Source organism: Acomys minous (genome assembly GCF_964271855.1).
Source record: "Acomys minous genome assembly, chromosome: 20".
NCBI classification, from domain to species: domain Eukaryota; kingdom Metazoa; phylum Chordata; class Mammalia; order Rodentia; family Muridae; genus Acomys; species Acomys minous.
In genome coordinates this window covers 14,497,543-14,521,117 of record NC_140502.1, presented here as the reverse complement: position 1 = coordinate 14,521,117, position 23,575 = coordinate 14,497,543, and positions in this window count along the sequence as shown.

The following is a 23,575-nucleotide window of genomic DNA, read 5'->3' as shown; positions in this document are numbered from 1 at the left end:
CTATAATTTTTCAACTAACCAATTCAGCTACCTCAATGCTGAACAAATAATAAGAAATGGACTTGAAGGGACCTGAAAACAAAAAAGTGAATTTCATTCATCCATATTTCCAGTTTAGACACACACACACACACACACACACACACACACACACACACACACACACAAACACACAGATATATATCTTGATTCCCAGCCAGTCACCCTGGAAAACTGCTACCCAGCCTATTAAGAAACCTGCAAACTCTGATTCTCCTGAGTCTGATGCTTCCAATGAAACAAGTATATATTCTCTTGAATCTGAAAGATGTGTTCTTTAGCTTCCAACTGGCAAAGCTGAGTGAACCCATCTTTGCTTTTAATATCCATACCCAGTGGGAGCTTACAGCAGACAACATCAGTGGTCCGTTCTCCTCCAAGTTTTAAAGACAACAAATGCAGACTTTGTGCCTTACCATTAGAGGTTTCATGGGATAACAGATTATAAACAGGCTGTGGAGGGACATCTGCAAGAGTTACAAGGCTATAGAGTGTGAGCTAGGGAAGCCCAATTTTGTAGGATACCTATCTTGGATGCAGGCTAAAAAGGGTCAAAAGGTATCTGCCTCAGAGTATATTACTGCCACCCTTTAAATCCCAACTCCAAAGACTAAGACACAGGTTTATCAGTTTCTAGGTGCGGTCAGGTATTTCTTCTTCTGGACACCAGTGTTCGTGGAAGTAGCAAGCCCTCTCACCCCAGCACAAAGATGAGCACTTATCTCCTAATCTGGACTGATACTAAATAAAAAGCAATCTGTGATAGACTGATTTTGAGATAAGCTATGCAAAGGACTTAAATCTTTTCATTGGACAAAAACAGGAGCTAATGTTGTGGCAAATGCCTTTAATCTCAATAGTCCAGAGGCAGTTGGATCTCAACGAGTTTGAGGCCAGCTTGGTCTACAAAGAGAGTTCCAGAACAGCCAAGAATACACAGACAAACCCTGTCTTGATGGGGAAAAAAAGGGGATGGAGGTAAAAAGTTATGTTCTTAATTCATCTCTTCCCCTGCTTGCCATGAAAATGACCCTAATTCAATTTCCATCCCCAAAGACCAAAGCAAACGGAGAAGATAATTCAAGAAATGATAAAATTTTGTGAGGAAGGCATGGCTAGAGGCAAATGAGAGCAATCATCTGCTACAGCTGTGCCTTCAGACTTCATCCCTACCCCTATATCATCACCCATGGTCTCAGGTACACACACAGTTCGAAAATATTTGTTTTAGTTGAACATGATTGCACACACCATTAATCAGAGCACTCTGGAGGCAGATGTGAGGTCCACTATAGCCTAGTCTACAAACTGAGGCTCATTCAGGCTAGGTACACAGAGATTCCCTATCTCAAAAAAAATACTCCTGATTCTTCCTTACATAAATAGGCTGCGAACATCTGCTTCCTTCATTTTTATCAAAAATTAGTAAATTAGCAAATACAATAGCGAGAGTGAAGGAGGGAGGGAGGGAGGGAAGGTCGGGGGGTGGGAAGAGAGAGAGAGAGAGAGAGAGAGAGAGAGAGAGAGAGAGAGAGAGAGAGAGAGAGAGATTCAGACAGGCAGACAGACAGACAGAGAGAGAGAGGTAACAAAATCCAACAACTTCTCAAATGATCATTGTGCCTAAACTAAATTATCCTTCAGATACCCAGTGTTTGTCTTTCTTTCTTCATGTTTGTTTGCTTTTGATACTGAGTTTCTCTGTTTCTTTGGGGATCCTACACTCACTTTGCAGACCAGGCTGTCATCAAACTCACAGCAAAACGCTTGCCTCTGCCTCCCTAGTGCTGGGATTAAAGGCATTCACCACCATGCCCAGCCTACCCAGTGTTTTTCAACATAAAAGTAACATGTACAAAACTATGTTTTCTTACATTGCACCTTTGTTCTGCCATTGGTTCCATTTTTATGGAGCTTAAACTTTGTGGGTGTCATCTTCAAATAAACGTTTTCTCAAACAACAAAATCGAATGACTAATATTTACACCATACCAAAAATTTTAACATTGAATTTGAAGAACAAGCAGTTGGAGGAAGATATGCTGAATTACAACTTTAATCCCAACACTAAGGAGGCAGCTGAATATGGATATATGAATTTGAAGCCAGGTGAGTGGCCAGAGAAAGTTTCAGACTTATCCAAGTCTTCTCAGAGAATCCATGATTCATAAAATAATAAGAAGGGTGCTGCTGCTGAAAGCCATGGTTGTGGGGGGTGCGGGGAGGTGGAGATGATGATAGATAATAAACATGTGGTTTTAACACCCTTTCACTGCGGCTTTCCAACATTCAATACCACACTTGGAAGGATGAAATATTACTTTATCTCTGAGGTCCCTTCAACTATGGATTCCACAGAGAAATCAAAGACAGTCTGGAATATATAGATTTACCCAATTAGTAAAAAGTAAGAAAGCAAACAAATATTCAACATGGGTAGCCATCACATGGATGCGATTTAACAATTTAAAATATTATTTTACATCATCAAGAAGTCCAAGTTAATTAAAACAAACAAGAGCTTGTGATGAAGACCATGGGGAGAAAGAGAGACTCCTATTCATTGCAGCTAGATGTTGACAAGAATACATCCTCCAGACAGTCACATTCTCATCTACACAGAATTCTTACAAGCAAACTCACCTTGGATATTAGGAGGCTCTCCAGACTTCGAAAATCCAACCTCAAGCTCTAAGCTCTATTGCAGGAATCAGGCCTTAAATAGGTTCTTCATCCAGGACACTCCCACCACCACACCCTTAATCCCCTCTTGCACACCTGACACCCCACCCTGACCTTCAATCTGTGTGCAGCCCCACCTTATGGGGCTGCCTGGTTTCCCTGAAACCAAAAGAGTTAACTCTTTCTTAGCCAAATACTATTGGTTCTCCTGCACTGTGAAGGGTTCAACTCAGAAGAAATGTGGACTCCACTGGTTGATGACCACCTCAAGAAATGAGCCTTCATGCAGCACACTGACAAACGTCACTGCTCTATATTGACTCGGCTGATAATCCTCCTATTTTCTCTCTTCATAAAACTGAGACAGAGTCTCCCTACCTGGAGCACTCCGGCCATCACTTCCCAGAGATCCATCTGCTTCTGCCTCCTTTAGACTGGGATAAAGGATAGTCCACAACACTCGTGTAGTTCCTCACTTCTTGATGGGGATTTGTCTCTTCAGCCTACGATAATTTTGGCAACTACTCTTCAGCCATGATACCACCACTATCATGCTATTTCTACGTGGATTATCTAGACACTAAATCCTGTTCCCTGGATAAATAGATCCTTTAGAGCCCCACAGTAGCTTATATCTTCTATAAACATTGGCCTGATCATGGATTGTTTGGTCACAGGTTGGCCCTATAATGAATAGGAGGCCACAGAGAGCTGCTGTTGTATTTTTGGAGAGGATGCACTGCTTTTACTACAACCCAGCCTCCCTGAAATGTGTTTCCTGGAAGTTTAATTACTTCCACCTGGGTGAATATGGAAGCTTCATCTATCTTCTTACTTGTTCAGGAAACCTATGTCATGGAAGACCTACATTACTTTACTAAGTCATGGCAAGATTTCTTGATACCTACAAAAGTATTAAAGTTAACTACACTATCAAATTAGTAAAAAATTTATCAAAAATGTCTTGGTGAGGCTCAGAGACATAGCTAATCTGGACATTAAGCTTCTGTGTAGTTTATGATGACAAACAGCAGTTTTCTTTAGAGAATAATAAGTATGCCCCACAGCACAGTAGATTTAGTATTGAAAACAGAGCCCACTCTACACTCTGATATTGACCCCATTTGTACAGTGAAAATTCAATTCGCAACATGGCTGAACTGGCAAAAGATCACATCCAAAAATCTTCTAGCTCTTCTTAATCCAGTTGGAATGCAGAAAAAACTTTAATCCCATGAGACAAACAAATAGATCTCCAATTAAAGGCCAGCCCAGAATAAAGCAAGTTTTAGATAAGAAAATCTCATGTCCAGGGTGTGGTGACACAAGCCATTAATCCAAGATCTCAGGCAATCATGGAGGTCTGATTCTGGTTAGATCTTTTCAGTCAGTTCAGGTGACTCAGCTAGGTGAGAGGTGGTGAATTGTCATTCAGTTCCTGACAGTTCAGTTTCTGGAATTCACAGGCAGTTTAACTAGTAGAGTTTTGTAGAGACAGGATTCAGAGAGAGGAAGATATATATAGCTGAACATAAAACAGAGAATGAGAAAGATCCATAATTTCATAACCTATTTCCAAAGATATTATGAGGCAAAGAAGAACAATTGAGAAAAAGGATGAGAGAAAATTAAGACTGAAAGACTAGGAGAGGAGCTTCAGCAAGAACAGCTGATTTAAAGCAGCCACCCAGAGTTTAGAAAGAAATAGAAGGTGTGACTCTAATCATAAAAAGGTCACCGAAGCTCCTTCCTGCACTAACTCCTACACACACACACACACACACACACACACACACACACACACACACACACACATCCTGATTCCCAGCCAGTCACCCAGGAAAACGGCTCCCCAGCCTATTAAGAAACCTGCAAACTCTGATTCTCCTGAATCTGATGCTTCCAGTGAAACAAGTATATATTCTCTTGAATCTGAAAGATGTGTTCTTTAGTTTCCAATTGGCCAAGCTGAGTGTACTCATCTTTGCTTTTAATGTACATACCCAGTGGGAGGTTACAGTAGACTACATTAGTGGTCCGTTTTCCTCCAAGTTTAAAAGACACCAAATGCAGACTTTGTGCCTTACCATTAGAGGTTTCATGGGATAACAGTTTAAAAAGTGCTGTAGAAGGACATCTGCAAGAGTTAAAAGGCTATAGAATGTTGACTAGGGAAGCCCAATTTTGTAGGATACCTATCATGGATGCCAGTTAAAAGGGGTCAAAATGTATCTGCCTCAGAGTATATTACTGCCACCCTTTAAATCCCAACTCCAAAGACTAAGACACAGGTTTATCAGTTTCTAGGTGTGGTCAGGTATTTCTCCTTCTGGACACCAGTGTTGGTGGATGTAGCTAGACCTCTCACCCCAGCACAAAGGTGAGCACTTATCTCCTAATCTGGACTGATACTAAATAAAAAGCAATCTGTGATAGACTGATTTTGAGATAAGCAATGCAAAGGACTTAAATCTTTTCATTGGACAAAAACAGGAGCTAATGTGGTGGCAAATGTCTTTAATCCCAATAGTCCAGAGGCACTTGGATCTCACTGTGTCTGAGTCCAGCTTGGTCTACAAAGAGAGTTCCAGAACATCCAAGACTACACAGACAAATCCTGTCCAGAGGGGGAAAAACAGGGGATGGAGGTGACAAATTTATGTTCTTAATTCATGTCTTCCCATGTCTACCATGAAAATGACCCTAATTCAATCTTCATCCCTACAGACCAAAGCTATAAGAAAGCAGAAAACCGGAAATGATTAAATTTCATGAGGAGGCATGGCTAGAGGCAAATGAGAGCAAATGTCTCTTCATCTGTGCCTTCAGATTTCATCCCTACATCTATGCCATCACACAGAGTCTCAGGTACACACACAGTTCGAAAAGATTTGTTTTAGCTGAACACAATTGCACACACCATTAATGAGAGCACTCTGGAGGCAGATGTGAGTTCCACTACAGCCTACTCTACAAACTAAGGCTCATTCAGGCAAGGTACACAGAGATACCCTGTCTCAAAAAATACTCCTGGTTCTTCCTTACATCAAGAGCCTGTGAACATCTGCTTCATTCATTTTTATCAAAACTTAGTAAATTAGTAAATACAACAATGAGAGAGAGAGAGAGACAGAGACAGAGACAGAGAGACAGAGAGAGAGACAGAGAGAGAAACAGAAAGAGAGAAAGGTAACAAAATCAGGCTACTTCTCAACTGATCATTGTGCCTAAACTAAAGTATCCTTCAGATACCCAGTGTTTGTCTTTCCTTCTTCATCTTTGTTTGTTTTTTTGATACTGGGTTTCGCTGTTTCTTTGGTGGTCCTAGACTCACTTTGTAGGCCAGGCTGTCATCAAACTCACAGCAAGGTGCCTGCTTCTTCCTCCCTTGATCTGGGATTAAAGGCATTCACCACCATGCTTCATAAAATATTAAGAAGGGTGCTGCTAATGAAAGTGGTGGTTGTGGGTGTGGGAGAGGTGGAGATGATGATAGATAATAAACATGTGGTTTTAACACCCTTTCACTGTTTAATTCTGGCACTCAATACCACACTTGGAAGACTGAATATTAGTTAATCTCTGAGGTCCTTCCAACTGTGGATTCCACAGAGAGATCAAAGACAGTCTGGATTACATAGATGTACCCAATTAGTAAAAGGTAAGAAAGCAAACAAACAAATATTCAACATGGGTAGCCATGACATGGATGATTTTAACACTTTAAAGTATTATTTTACATCATCAAGAAGGCCAGGCTAATTAAAAAAAATAAGAGCTTGTGATTAAGGCCATATAGAGAAAGAATAACTCTTACTCATGGCAGCTAGTTGATGAAAAGAATATATCCTCCAGACAGTCACATTCTCATTTACACAGAATTCTTACAAGCAAACTCACCTTGGATATCAGGAGTCTCTCCAGACTTCGAAGATCCAACCTCAAGCTCTAAGCTCTACTGTAGGAATCAGGCCTTAAATAGGTTCTTCATCCAGGACACTCCCACCACCACACCCTTAATCCCCTCTTGCACACCTGACACCCCACCCTGACCTTCAATCTGTGTGCAGCCCCACCTTATGGGGCTGCCTGGTTTGCTTGGAACCACAAGAGTTAACTCTTTCTTAGCCACTCTTGGTTCTCCTGCACTGTGAGGGGTTCAACTCAGAAGAAATGTGGACTCCACTGGTTGATGACCACCTCAAGAAATGAGCCTTCATGCAGCACACTGCCCACGTTTACTGCTCTATATTCACATGGCTGATACTCCTCCTTTTTTCTCTCTTCATAAAACTGAGACAGAGTTTCTCTACCTAGAGCAATGTGGCCATCACTTCCCAGAGATCCACATGATTTTGCCTCCTTTAGACTGGGATAAAGGATAGTCTACAACACTCATGTAGTTCTTCACTTCTTCATGGGGATTTGCCTCTTCAGCCTTAGATAATTTTGGCAACTGCTCTTCAGCCATGATACCACCACTATCATGCTATTTGTACATGGAGCATCTAGACCCTAAGTCTTGTTCCCCGGAAAATGAGATCCTTTATAGTCCCACAGTTGTTCCAGAGATCTTTATAACAAAGTCCTGATCATGGATTGTTTGGTCACTGTTTGGCCATATAATGAATAGGAGGCCACAGAGAGCTGCTGTTGGATTTTGTTTTGAGAGGATGCACTATCTTTACTCCAACCCAGGATCCATGAAATGTGTTTTCTGGAAGTTTAGTTACTTCCACCTGGACGAATATGGAAGCTTCATCTCTCTTCTTACTTGTGCTGGAAACCTGTGTCATGGAAGGCCCAAGTTTACTTTGCTAAGTCATGTGAAGATGTCTTGATACCTACAAAAGGAATAAAGTTAACTACATTATCAAATTAGTACAAAATTTATCAAAAATGCCTTGGTGACGCTCAGTAACAGAGCTAATATGGACTTCAAACCTCTGTGTAGCTTATGATGACATACAGCAGTGGTAAACAGAGAATAATAAGAGTGGCCCACTGCATAGTAGATTTAGTACTGAAAACAGAGCCCACCCTCCACTATGATAGTGACTCCACCTGTATACAGAAATTTCAAATCAGAACATGGCTACACTGGAAAGAGATCACATCCAAAATTCTTCTAACTCTTTTTAAGCCAGCTGGAATTCAGAAATTACATTAATCCCAAGAGACAGACAAATAGATGTCCGAGTTCAAGGCGAAGCCAGAATAAAGCAAATTTCAGGTCAAGAAAAGCTTAGCTCCAGGGTACGGTGAAACACTCCATTATTCCCAGCTCTCAGGCATCATGGAGGTCTGAGTTCTAGTCCGTTCTTTTCAGTCAGTTCAGGAGACTCAGCTAGGTGAGAGGCAATTCATCACAGGTCAGTTTGTGGAACTCACAGGCAGTTTAACTAGGAGAGTTTTGTAGAGACCGATTACAGTGAGAGGAAGCTATACATAGCTGAACACAAAACAAAACAGAGATTGAGAAGGATCCATAATTCACAATACATTTCCAAAGTTACTATGAGGTAAAGAAGAGCAATTTAGAAAGAGGAAGAGTGAAATTTCAGATTGAGAGACTAGGAGAGGAATTTCAGCAAGAACAACTGATTGAAAGCAGCCAGCCAGAGTTTAGAAAAAAAGAGTGTGATCATAGTAAGCAATAAGTCTCATAGGCTGAAAGCACTCTAGGCCTAGATTATACTGTATGGAGTCTAGAAGCATCCAGGACTAAAATTTAGTTAGCAGATGGGGTCAAATAAACTCAGACCGATAAGACACATTAACACTTTCCCTCTGGGGTTTGTTGTTTGCTGAGGCAAAGTATCAATGTGTAGCTCACACTCTACTGTGACTTGCAGAAGTATTTGGGATTCTCCCAAAATCCAGGTTAAAATATAAGCCAGGATGTCTAGACTTTTACTTTTTAAGATACTTTATTGGCTGATTTGGTTATATTTCATTTATTCATGTTGAACCTCACAGAATTCAAACTTAATATACATATTATTTGCATGTACCACGTATGAAAATACCATATGCTGGCCCATTTCAGTGGTCTGTACAGTGGATTTACAGGTTGTTTTGAAACATTATAGGCAAGCGTTGATTGCACAGCAGCAGCAAAGACAAACTGGGCACCAGTAGAACTGTGGTGAATAGTCAGTAAACCATTAAACAAAAGGAAAAATTTTCATGACACTTTATGCAGGCATTCCATTGAAAGGAATAACATACACTCTTAAGGTAATCTACCATTACATGAAGGCCAAAGATGTGTGCACATACATGTAAGCAAAGCTACATGGAGAGCTGGAGCTACAGGAAGTGCTAGTTCAAGGGCTGACTGTCACTGAAGTCATTTTGAAGTCACCTAGGGACAGATTGCCAGAAGTTCCCTGCTGTAGTATTCCTTCAATCACTGCACTCATCCTAGAAGCAGATATGTTGATGGGTTGATGGGAAGATGGTAGATAGATACACAGACAGGCTGAGATAGATAAAAAAGAGACCCAGTGTGCTGACAAACACTTTGCTATGTATCGGAAATTAAATGAAATAAATATACTGCACAAAAGTACACCAAGGGTACACAGTGTAAGCCAAGAATTAGGGTGGTCATAGGAACATGTATAAACAGACTTGCGGCTGGTAAATGAGTTTCAATGTGGCTTGAATGCACAGTCACATCAAATGTTAACCAAAGAAAGTAACACTTTTTTATGAACTCCCTGCACTATGGAGGGGTGTGAATGATTCCCACAGATGATTTAATAGTATTACAGCTCTATTTGAATACTTAAGGAACCTGTGTAAGTGACCTGCGTTCACTTGAAGGCAATTAAAAGTCACCTTGAAAACACCTATAATCCCAATCCTGTTGAATGCTACTCTCATTTGGCCTCCCAAGCCCCATGCATGTTCATGCCTCACCTATGTTCCTGTCAGCTTTATTTGTAATACTCAGAATTGGCACACAATGTAGATGTCCCTTCCTCAAAGAATGGATAAAGAAATTGTGGTACATTTATAGAAAGGAATATTATTCAGCTACCAAAACAAGGAAATCTTGAAATTGGCTGCTAAATGGATGGAACTGGAAAAGATCATTCTGAATGAGATAACCTAGACCCAGAAAGATACATATGCTATATACTCACATATACATGGATATGAGCCCAACACATATGTCCTCTGAGAGACTCTATCCAGAGGGGAAGCAGGACATATGCTGGGACTCACAGCCATACTCTGAGTGAAGAGATGTGTTGAGAAATGAATGTTGAGGATAGTGATGTCAAGACTTCCCCCAGGAGACTATCAGGGCTGGAAAACCTGTGCAAACTGTTTTACCAACCATGGAGATTGCAAGCAGAGAACCTTGACCTCCTGTTCAGATGCAGCAGATGAGGCCAGTTGTGGTGGCACACACATTTAATCCCAGCACTCGGGAAGCAGAGGCAGGAGGGTCACTGTGAGTTCAAGGCTAGCCTGGTCTACAAAGCACGGCCAACACCCAGGGATAACAGAATATCCCTGTCTCAAACCAAGCAAAACAATACAAAACAAAAGAAAGCAAAGCAAAACAGAACAAAACAGATGTAGCAGATGGATAACTTATTCTCCATGTAGGGATGTAGGTTTGACTGCTCCTGACATGACATCTACTTCCTGCCATTTGATCATTTCCCCTGTACAGAGGGACATTAGGGGAACGGAGAGGAAGAGGAAGCAGGCTATCCAGATTAGACCTAATTGGTTGTAGTCAAACAGGAAGACCTCAACTGTTAAGAAACCTATGAGACAAATATACACTTAAAGAGAGAGAGAGAGGGTCAGAACAAAAAAAGAAAATCAAGCAGATTATAATCTGTATATACTGTGAATACATTATAACAAACTTGATTGAGATAATAAAAAAAAGGTAAATAAAAATTTATGAATGGATTTCACAATGCAGATTTAGGCCCCAAGTCACCAAAGCATATTTATCTTAGTACAGTGACATGACACTGTTACCTATGTTACAATCACAGGGTGTAAAAAGAAAAAAATATTCTTGTATATTGAAGCATAACTTGTACACACCAGTGAGTTATGAGTTTCATGGACACACTAAATTTTTACAAAATAAATATGTTTTAGTTTATAAAGGGCCAGCTTTAGACCGCTTAGTTAGTACATATAGTACTTTTATTTTATGTATATGAACATTTTATTTTCATATAAATATAAAAGGTGTACACCCAGTCCTCGATGGCAAGAATAGGACTAGTAGCCACTAGAAATAGAATTGAAGCTGATCGTGAGCCATTATATTGCTTTTATCTACTGGAACGTGAAAGACAAATTTTAAAATGGTAACATGTTTTGCAAAGGATTAAGAACACCACAGCTTTTTTTATTTAGATATTTCCACTGAAGATGTAAAGCAAATAGTCATCTTTGGAATCATCAAACTACGTTCTTTCTGCACAGGACTTGAGTTAAGTTGCAAACACATGTATTCTGCCTCACAACTGTCAGTAGTTATAATACCAGATGCTCCTAAAACATTGTCTAACCTCTCAGACACCAGGTGTAAGTTTCTATGGATATAGGCACACAACACACAACACAGAACACACAACACACACACACACACACACACACACACACACACACACACACACACACATGGAAAGGCAACTCTAACAGATTCTGGAAAGAACAGACCATAAAAAGACTGTTTGTACTTTTATTTAATGTATAATCCAACAATAAGTGATGAATACTCTAAGTAGCCTTGGAAACCCTCTCATTCTGTTAATAACAGTGTCATAAAACTAACACAGATGATATTGCATCTATACAAGCAAAAGAAGACTAATGGCTTTCACTACCACCCCTCTTCTTTGTTTTACAGATTTCTGGTCCTCAACCAGTCCAGGGTCAATGTGTTCATTCGGAGTGTGATGTAAGAAGATCCATCATGTCCTCTGTTATACCATGATCTTTAAAGATCTCTTCCCAGAGCTCCTGAATATCTGCAATTGAGTCTTCACCACCATTTTTTGTTGGAATGCAGCTTCCATTGGAAGTTCAGCTTCAGTGGAGGCACACTCAGCTACTGCTGGGTCATTCTGGGTCCCTCTTCTTAGAAAATTCCCAGAGCCTGCAGCAGCAGCAGCAGGAGCTTGACCATCACAATGGTGTTCTTGGAGACCACACCTGGCACCCTCTGATCCTTGTTCAATGTGGAGAGTCTCTTCCAGGTAGAGAATGGAGTCCACACAAGATGTCCCTGAAGACATGGACTCTCCAGTGGCAGCGTCATCTGAGCAACCATGGGAACTGGTTGATCCATCAACATCCTTAGGGCTTTCCATATTCTCTGGTAGTTCTGAAACATTCTGGAGTTTTTTCTGTTTGTACTTAGCTCGCCAGTCCTTACACCATATATGAAAACACAAAAAGAGAAGATATAGGAAGACCTGTGTGTGTCAGGCTGCGTCAGAATAGGAAGTAGCAGGAGATGCCTAACAAGAGGTAGGATGTCAGTAGAGATACCACCTAACACTCAAAACTTAGGGTAACCACCTAGATTTTCTATGTCTTTACTAGAAACATAAGTGTCTGGGTCCCAGAGACTCTACATACTGATAATGTGTCTCCAGGACAGTACCCATGCACAAGCTGAATGCCATGTCCAGCCCTGGATGCACAAACATATACAGCCAACATCTATGGCATGATCTCCCAGGATTGCACAAGCATAAACTGAGAGGGATTTCCAAAACAGTGAAGGTGCTGACTGGAAATATATTCTGGGTGCACGGGGAGATAATGATAGAAAAACTCATACCTGGATCTGATACTGTCACTCTTAGATTCTGGGCTAGCTCCATGAGTTGCTCTTTGCTTGGGTACATGCACTCATCAAAATATTCTTGCAGCCGGTGATTTTGTTCTTTGGAGTACTTAATGAGATGTCTCATTTTCTGCTTTGGAGTATTGAGGTGAACTTCACTGTATTCATTAGACCTTTCTGAGGAAGATGAGGGCATCTGGGGTATTGGGTGAGAGAGAAAGAGAAATAGAAAGAGAGAGAGGTAGTGAAAGCAAACATCTTCTCACAATATCATTGTGCCTAAACTAAAGCATCTTTCTTTTTTTCTTTTATTTTTCCTTTTTTCGTTTTTTGATACTGGGATCCTCTGTTTCCTTGGCTGTCCTAGACTCACTTTGAGACCAGGCTGTCCTCAAACTCAGAGCAAACCAGCTGCCTCTGCCTCCCAAGTGCTGGGATTAAAGGCATTGACCACCATGCCCAACCTACCCAGTGTTTTTCAATGTAACATGACACGTACAAAATTATGAATTTTTACATTACAGTTTGTTGATATCTCTACTTTGTTCTGCTGTTGGTTCCATTTTTATGGAGATTAGACTTTGTGTTTTGTCCTCAAAGAAAAGTTATATCAATCAACAAAATCAAATGATTAATATTTACAAAATACTAAATTTTAACATTGAATTTCAAAAACAAGCAGTTGCATGAAGATATTGTGAATTATAACTTTCAATCAACCACTAAGGAGGCAGAGGAATGTGGATATCTGAATTTGAGAGCTGATGGGTCTACAAAGAAAGTTTCAGAATATCCAGGTCTTCTCAGAGAATCCATGCCTCATGAAATAATAATGAGGGTGCTGTTGCTGCTAGTGGTGGTGGGCAGGAGGGGGAGACGGTGATAAATATTAAACATGTGGTTTTAACACCCCTTCACTGCTGCATTTAGGCATTCAACACCACACTTAGAAGGATGAAATATTAGTTTATCTCTGAGGTCCTTCCAGCTATGGATTCCACAGAGAGATCAAAGACAGTCTAGAACACATAGACCTACACAATTAGTAAGAAGTACGAAAGCAAACAAAGAAATATTCAACTGAGGTAGCCAGCACATGGTTCCAAATTAAGGCTTTAAAATATATCCTCAAGATATCCTCTAGATTATATCCTCAAGAAGGCCAAGATAATTAAAACAAAAAAGAGCTTGTGATGCAGACCATGTGCAGAAAGAGAGACTCCTATTCATTGTAGCTAGTAGTTGAAAAGAGTACATCCTCCAGGCGGTCACATTCTCATCTACACAGAATTCTTACAAGCAAACTCGCTTTCGATATCAGTAGGCTCTCCAATCTTCCCAGATATGTCCTAGTGCTCTAACCTCTACTCCAGGAATGAGGCCTTAAATAGGTTCTTCATCCAGGACCCTTCCACCAACACAGCCTTAATCCTCTCTTGCACACCTGACACCCCACCCTGAGCCCTATCTCTGTCTGCAGCCTCAACTTTCGAGGCTGCCTGGTTTGCTTGGAACCACAAAATTTAACTCTTTCTAGGCCAAAATCTCTTCATTCTCCTGCACTCTGAAGTGTTCAACTGAGAAGAAATGTGGACTCCACTAGTTGGTGACATCTCAAGAAATGAGCCTTCATGCAGCACACTGCCAACCTTCACTGCTCTATATTGACATGGCTGATACTCCTCCTTTTTCTCTCTTCATAAAACTGAGACAGAGTCTCCCTACCTAGAGCAGTCTGGCCATCACTTCCCAGAGATCCACCTGCTTCTGCCTCCTTTAGATTAGGATAAAGGATAGTCCACAGCACTCACTTAGTTCCTCACTTCTTGATGGGGATTTGTCTCTTCAGCCTTTGATAATTTTGGCAGCTACACTTCAGGCATGATAGCACCATTATCATGCTATTTCTACATGGAGCATCTAGACCCTAAGTCTTGTTCCCTGGAAAATTAGGTGCCTTACAGTCCCACAGTTGCTCCAAAGCTCTTCCATAACCATAGGCCTGATCATGGATTGTTCAGGCACAGGTTTCCCATATTATGAATAGGTGAACAAGGAGAACTGCTGTTGTATATTTGTGAGAGGATGCACTACTTTTGTTCCAACCGAGGATACGTGAAGTGTGTTTCCTGGAAGTTTAATTACTTCCACCCGGGTCAATATGAAAGTTTCATTTCTCTTCTTACTTGTGCAGGAAATTTGTGTCATGGAAGGCCCAAATTTACTTTGCTAAGTCATGCAAGATTTCTTGATACCTACAAAAGGATTAACGTTAAGTACATCATGAAAATAGTACAATATTTATGAAAAATATCTTGGTGCGACTCAGTAACAGAGGCAATGTAGACTTCAACCCCTGCACAGCTTATCATGACATACAGCAGTTTTGAACAGAGAATAATAAGAATGGCCCACTGCACAGATTTAGTACTGAAAACAGAGCCAACATTACACTCTGAAATGGACCCCATCTGTACACAGAAATTTCAATACTGAAAATGGCTACACAGGCAGGAGATCAAATCCAAAAATCTTCTAGCTGTTTATAATCCACCTGGAATGCAGAAATTACATTAATCCCAAGAGACAAACCCTCTTAAACTGTGTTAGTGTCTCGATTATTCAAGGAAATTTTAAAAAATGGAGTTGTAAAAACAAGGAGCTCTATTTGTTTGCAGTGATACACACCCATTAATCCCAGAACTAGGGAGGCATAGGCTATTGGATCCCTAACTTTTCCAGGCCCATGGATTGACGTATAGTGTTCCATGACAGATAACAAACAAAGAGAGGACGGGTCTCCAAAAATTAATAGTAAGAAAGGAAATTATTGGCCAAATTTAAAAGAGGAGAATTGTACTAATCAGAAAAGTCTCAATGTATAAAAGAACACATGCCAAAGAAACACACTTAAAACTTGGTTTTGAAGGCTTGCACTGGTGGTTAATGGCTTTCCTCCCAGGAATCGGGAGGCAGAGGGAGGAAGAATTTTGTCAGCTCTAGCCCCGCTTGATCTACACAAGGAGCTCCAGAACAACAAGGACTACTCACAGAGAGAGTATGTCTCAAGTAAAACAAACAAACAAACATACAAACAAACAAGGAAACCCTAGAGCATCCTGAGACACCAGGTCAGTGTAAATTAACTTGCAACTTTGAGGTAAGTTAAGAATACTTGGAGATTTACTGTTGTAGGATATTTGATCCCACTGAAATCATAGAGTGTGTGAAGTATAAAAACATGCCTTTGATTCCATTCTTATTTCTGAGATTGGGAAATATAAAATCCTGTCCTTTGTTTGATTGGTTTACCCCTAACACTCATCTTTATTCCAAGAGCTATGAGGACACAGAATTTGATAAAGTTAACTGTAGGTCAACAGGTGGAGCAAGAATCCAAATAAGAGGGTTGGATGAGTAGGGAAGGAGGAATTTTGAAGTGTGGGGTATTTAAGAGAGCCTGTAAAAAGAGTAGAGCTCTTTGTCTCTTGAACCTTGATTTTAGATTGAGCTCTTTAGGCTCTTTAGTTTGGCTTTTAGCTCATTGGCCCTTAGGCATCCAGCATTTTTATATATATTTTATTGATTATAATTTATTCACATTACACCCCATTAATTATTCCACCCTGCTAATCTTGATATTGCCAATCTCCATCCCTCTTTTGGATCCCCTCCCTTGGACTGCTCATACTGAGGAGATGCCTAAAACAATTGGCAGATTATTGGTCTTATGATAGCACGCATCATCTTCTTCCTTGAGTGCCCAGTAGGCCTTCTTGTCAAGAGGCAGTGAATAAATGATGTGCACCAGATAGCCTGTCAGAGGTGCTGAAGCAGGCCAACATGCCACCACCCGAGTGGAGAATTGACATTCCATCAGCTTCTGAAAAGGAAATCTTGGTTCTCTGCATGCATAGTCCTTGGCTGAGTCATCTAGTTCTGCAGACGACCTTGTGTCCAGATCTGTAGGTCTTGGTCTCCTAATATAACTTCTACTCCCTCCTGCACCTTCCATCCTCCACTCTTCCCTAAAACACACAGCCCTCTGCCTAGAGTCCATTTTCAAGTCCCAGTATCTGTGCAGAACCACAAAGGGGAGAGGTCTTTCAGAGGACATCTATGTTCGGCTAATATCCACTTATAAATGTGTATATACACGATGCATATGTTTCTGGGTCTTGGTTTCTCACTCAGGATCACCTTTTCTAGTTCTATCCTTTTACCAGCAAATTTCAAGATTTCCTTCTCTTTGCAAGCTGAATAGTATTCAAGTGTGTAAATATACCACAGTTTCTTCATCCATTTTTCAGGTGATGTTCGTCTAAGTTGTTTCCAGATTCTGGCTATTACAGATAAAGGTGCTATGGACATAGCTGAGCAAATGTTCTTGATGTATGGTGAAGCATTATGAAGGTATATGCCCAGGTGTGGTAAACCTGAGTCTTGAGATAGCACTATTCTGAATTTTGTTAGCCAGCACCAGATTGAGGTCCTCAGGTACTTGACCTTTTTGGTCTTTGATCTAGCAAGCCTTTAGCTTTGGTTGTTTTCATTCCTTTCTTCATGAGCTATCACATGAGCTAGTGAGCCTTATGGGCTTTTCCTTCAGGATAGGAACTAAAAAGGAAAGATCAGCTGGGTGATTTATCTGCCTCTCTGAGCTGGCAGGTTTTCACAACAGCACTGGCCTCCTGTGTCTTTATTGGTAAAATAGAATGATCTGAGATTTTCAATTAAAACAACGGTTTATTTTGCATAGTCAGAATTGCCAAAGATCAATTAAACTAAGGACAATATATGCTGGTAAAAATGTGGATAAAGACAAAAACTTACCTATTGCTACTGTGTGCACAAACGTATAATGGTAGTATAGAAACAATTTGTACATTCCTAAAAATCTAACAAAGAAAATAGGTCTTGAGTGCTGTTCTAGAATACCAGCCACACAAATGTGAAGTAGCTAGGATGCAACATAGGGCAGATTGGGCAGGGTAATGAGGCTGTGTGACAAAATAATTAATTATAAGGGCAGAGAGCCTAACGCTGAGTCTTCTTTATAATGGGGTTTGTTACCTAGCCTGCTTCCTTGTATTTCTTGTCTGGGACTTACAGGGTGTGAAAAAAAATATTCTTGCATTTTGTCCTGTGACACATACACACTTAAGAGCTATGTGTTTTCATGAACATACTGAACTATTTTACAAAAGAAATTTGTTTTAGTTAATAAGGGGACTTCTTCAGAGCGTTTATTTAGTACATATATTGCCTTTTATTTTGTGTATATGAGCATTCCACTTACACATAAATATAGGAAGTGTACACCTTGTCCTCAATGGCAAGAGTAGGACATAGGAGCCACTAGAACTAGCATGGAAGCTAGTAGGGAGCCATTATATTGCTTCTAACTATACTCCTTTTCCAAAGGACTACAAACATCTCAGCCTGTTAGCTAATCCTAGAATTCACGCAAAGGCATTAATAATCCTTGGAATCAGAGAGCTCATTTCTTACTGCAGAAGACTTACATTAAGTTGCAAGCACACAACACTGCCAGGAGATACAATCCCAGAAGATTCTAAACCATTTTCTGCCCTCCCAGGCTGCAGACACACACACACACACACACACACACACACACACACACACACACACACACACACACACACACACCCCACAGAAGAGCAGTAGAGTAAATATCACATTCTGGAAAGAAAAGATGATAAAAAGTGTTTTCTGAAATATTTTTAATGTATTTAATATAAAATCCAACAATGAGTGAGGAATATTGCTGGGTGTGGTGGTTCCCAACTTTAAACACAGCACTTAGGAGGCAGAGACAGGGGATCTGTGAGTTCATGGCCAACTTAGTCTACAAAGCATGTCCAAGGCAGCCAGTGCTGTTACACAGAGAAATCCTGTCTTGAAATAAACCAAAAAAATAAAAATAAAAGAGAATACTACAAATGGTCTTTGAAACAGTCTCAGTGTGTGGATAACACTGACATGAAACTAATACAGAGTAGCTTGCATCTACACCCTCAGTCTTAAGAGTGATGAATTTCCCTACCACACCACTTCTTTGTTTTACAGATGTCCTGGCCTCAACCAGTCCAGAATCAGAGTGTTCATTGAGGGTGTGATGTACCTCAATTCATCTAGCCATCTTATAGACCATGATCATTAAGGATTTGTTCCAAGAGCAGTTTATCTCCTGGACTTGACTGTTTAGTATACTCTGCTTCCTGCAATGCAGCTTCAGTAAAAAGAGTAGATTAAACTGAGGCACCTTCAGCTACTGCTGGGTCATTCACACCTGCAGTTCCTAAAAAAGGACCAGGGCCTGCAGCTGCAGCAGGAGCTTGGCCAGCACAATGGTCTACTTGGAGTCCACACCTGGCACCCTCTGAGCCTTACTCAATGTGGAGAGTTTCTCCCAGATGGGGAATGGAACCCACACAAGATGTGCCTGAAGACATGGACTCTCCAGTGGCAGGATCAGTAAGAGATGAGCAACCTTGGGAACTGGTTGATCCACCAACATCCTTAGAGCTTTCCATTTTCTCTGGAGGTTCTGAAATATTCTGGAGATTTTTCTGTTTGTACATAGCTCGATGGTTCTTGAACCAGATCTGGAAAGTCAAAAAGAGAGGTTTAGCAATATGAAGTTGCAGGAGATGCATAAAAAGAGGTAGGAATTTAGGATGCGAGGTCCTGACACTAACAACTGGGGAAACTTCACCTAGATCTTCTGGGTTTACTAGAAACATTAATACCTAGGTCCCTGAGACCCTACTTGAGGATATGTGGCTCCAGGGTAGTACCCATGCAGAAGTTGAAGGCCAAGTCCAACTCTGGATGAACAGATATCTCCAGTCCACATCTAAGATCTCCAAGAATTGTACAAGCACAAAAGGTAAGAAATTTTGAAAATGTGAAGGTACCAATTGAAGAACTATCCTGAGTGCAGGAAGAAAGAGACAAGAGAAAGTCATCCCTGGATCTGGTACTCTGTCACTCCAAAACGTTGGGCGAGCTCCAAGCGTTGCTCTTTGCATGGGTACATGTGATCATTAAAATAAGTTTGCAGCTCGAGGTTTTGTCTTTCAGAGTATTTAATGTGACGCCTTCCGTTCTTCTTTGGCACTCTAAACAGAACTTCCTGGTCATTGTATGCATCAGAGTGCTTCAGAGAGTCTAAAGAATTAGTGGGGGGGGGGAAATAAATACAATAGCAATATACAGAGAAAAAGAGAGAAAGAGAGAATGCCAGAGAGGGTTAGTTAATGAAATCGAACTACCCTGACATTATCATCGTGCCTAAACTACAATATAATTTGTATACCTATTGTTTATTAACCTATAAGAAATCTGTATAAAATCGTGCTTTTAAAATATATTGTGCTTTGGGGGTATCTCTCATTCTTTGTGCCATCAGTTTTGTATGTTTGGAGATTAAACTTGAAAAGGTTTTTTATACCAAAAGATCAGATACATTATTAATATTTACAATAAGCTGGGTGTGGTGGTGCATGCCTTTAATCCCAGCACTCGGGAGGCAGAAGCAGATGAGTCGCTGTGTGTTCCAGGTCAGCCTGGTCTACAAAGTGAGTCCAGGACAGCCAAGGATACACAGACAAACCCTGTCTCAAGAAAAACAAACAAACAAAAATTTTCAATATACCAAAACTTTAACATTGAATTTTAGAACAAGCAGTTCTAGGAGGGTTTGGTGACCTACTCCTTTAATCCCACCCCTAAGGTGGTAGAGGAATGTGGCACTCTGAGTTTATGGCCAGATAGGTCTACACGGGAAGGTTCAGAATATCCAGGGCTTCTCAGAGAATCCACGCCTAATAAAATACTGATGTTGCTGATGATAATGGCGAGTTTAACACCCTCTCACTCCTGCTCTCCAGACTTCAATAGCACACTTAGAATCAGGAGGTCGTAGGATATCTGTGATGCTGTACCCCCTATGATCTCCACAGAGAGATCAAAGTCAGTCTGCAATATAGAGACTTACAGGATCTTTAAAAGGTAAGCAAACAAACCAACAAAATTTCAAAATAGGTGGCCATCACATGGATGCAAATTTACACTATAAATATTATTTTATATAACCAGAAAAAGCAAAGATAAATAAAACAAACAAGAATTAGTGATGGGGAACATGTGGAAAAAGAAGGACTCATATTCATGGCAGGTAGAAGTTGAAAACAGTACATCCTCCCCAGAATCCTCCTACCATCTACACAGAATCCTTACACACAAACTCACCCTGGATCAATACTGCCTTGGAACCCCAACTCCATGCCATCACTGATGCAGGACCTGTAATTAAAAAATAAAATTATATCTCAATCTTCAGGCCCCTGCCTCAAACCTCCCCAATCCAGGAGGAATAATCCTTTTTAGTGCACACTGTACAAAAAAAACCCTGTTTCTTTACCTAGGACCCTGAGGAAGGAAGGAAAATCCTAACCAGCAAGGTGGAGGCGTGGTGGTGCATGCCTTTAATCCCAGCACTCAAGGAGGCAGAGGCACCTGGGTCATTGTGAGTTGTACACCACCTGGTCTACATATTGACTTCCAGGAAAGCCAAGACTACATACAGAGACCATGCCTCAGGGGGGGGGGAATAAGGAAAAATGGAAAGAAAAGAAAAAATGAATTTAGGCAGCTCATGACATGGTGAACCCCAAAAAAACACTCTTGGCCAACAAATTCTGTTTTTCAATGTGACATCAATACCTAGGACTCCAGGTGTTGCTTCATACAGTGAAAGTGGGAGCCATCAAAATACAACTCACCTGAGCCCCAACAAGAGTGAAAACAAAGTTACAAAATGAGGAATAGTGGTGTCAGCCTGTAATCCCAATATCCTGCAGGTGGAGGTAGAAGAACCAGTTTGAGGCCAGCTTCACCAACACTGAAGGTTTGAAGCCAGCCTCCTTCATGCTACCCTGTTTCTAAATTAACCCTGACAGCCAGGCAATGCAGGGCTCACTTCTTGTTTTGTTTCTTTGTTTGTTTGTTTGTTTGTTTGTTTTTTGAGACAGGGTTTCTCTGTGTCACGCCGGCTGTCCTGGACTCACTTTGTTGACCTGGCTGGCCTCGAACTCACTTCTATTCCCAGCACTTGAGAGGCAGATGCAGAGAAATCCCTCTGTATTCCAAGCAGAATTAGTCTACATACAGTGTTCCAGGACAGACAGCCATACACGAGACTGTATTTTAAAAAACCCACAAGAATACACTCGTATATGCATACATACATACATACATACATACATACATACATACATACATCTGTACACACACTCAGACAGACACACAAGTATTTCTCCACATATCAAGTAGAGGGACAGGTGCCCAGATAATATATGTTTCCAGAATCTGAAATCTGGTTTCCCACAGTCCTGTCTCCCATGAACTCAGCCACAGGCAGCAGGAAGATGCAGGGGACTGCCTCTGCAGCCTTGAACACAGCCATGGGAGGACCCTTTGGCACAGACTATGGCAATGGCAACTAATATTCCAAAGACAGTAATGATGGTGGAATTCAGAATGCTTCCCCCACAGCCTGTGGACATAGGGCAGCTATTACTGAGGTGGTGAGGCCCTGCCACAGGGGCCCCAAGAGATCTTTTATTTGGGAAAACTGAAGCCCGTGATGATTCACCTCAGTCTCTGATAGCTACTCCAGCTGCTGTTTTCTATGTGCATCTGAGTCTCTGTATGTGTCCTGTCTTCTGGTGCCCACAGAGGGCATTGGATCTCCTAGATTGAAATTAAAAGCAACTGTGAGCCACCATGTGGATGCTGGGATCCAAATCAGGGTCTTCTTACAGAGTTGTAGGCTCTGGACCTGTCACCCAAAACATTTTTTGTTTATTTCCTTGGCCTTTTTTCTTAAAGCAAGGATCTCTCTGTGTAATTCTGGATGCCCTAGAATTGGCTCTGTAGATCAAGCTGGCTTCAAACTTACAGAGATCTCCTTGACTTTTGAGTGCTGGGATTAAAGCCTTCCACCAGCATCACCTGACAAATGTTAGGCTTCCTGAAACAGGGTCTCACTACACAGCCCTCCAAATGGCAACTACAAATCGCCAATCATTGTCCTGAGACTGAAGTCTCTGTGACTTTGAAGAACAGCAAAGCTTTGAAACAAGATCTCAAACAAGCCCAGAACAAAGAAAGAGAGGCTATCACCTGAAAAACTTCTTTTCCCCTGAAGCAAATACACCTTGCTAAATTGATGAATGCTATAAACACTTAAGTGCACACACACACACACACACACACACACACACACACACACACTCCAAAAAGTTTAAAACTAGGATGTTGATACCCAGAGGATGGGTTTCTACCCTTGCGCTCAGCCTGCCCAATGTGTCTGTGTTAAATCCCAGCATGCCTCACCTCTATTTAGTGTCTAGAGACAGTGGCAGAGCCTAGTATGTTTTACTGGGACTCTTAACAAAAGAATGTTTATATATTTCTTTTATGTTTATGAATGGTGTAATTGCATGGATATCTGCATACCAGAAGAGGTCATAAGACCCTATTATAGGTGAGTGTGTGTGTGTGTGTGTGTGTGTGTGTGTGTGTGTGTGTGTGTGTGTGTGTGTTTGTGTGTGTGTATGCAAGTGCCATCTATGTAACAAGGTGTATTTCCTTGAGGGGAAAAGCCGTTTCTCAGGAGATGACCTTTCTTGCTTTAGTGCTGCACTAGTTCAGGATCTGCCTTCAAGGCTCTGCTCAGGTGCAGAGGATTTTCCTATATCCCACACTGATAGCCTGGGGGAGTGGATCAGTGAGAGAGCACCTCCCTAGACTCCCCCAGTGAGGAGAAAGGGACATGGCTCAGTGGGGGAGCCCCTTCCTAGACTCCCCAGTGAGGAGTTGGGCTTGTGGCTCAGTGATAGGGACCTGTGAGGGGCTGGGGTTATATCTCCACAATAGCATACCCAGCCTAGTATGCTGGAGACTCTACACCTTAGCCTC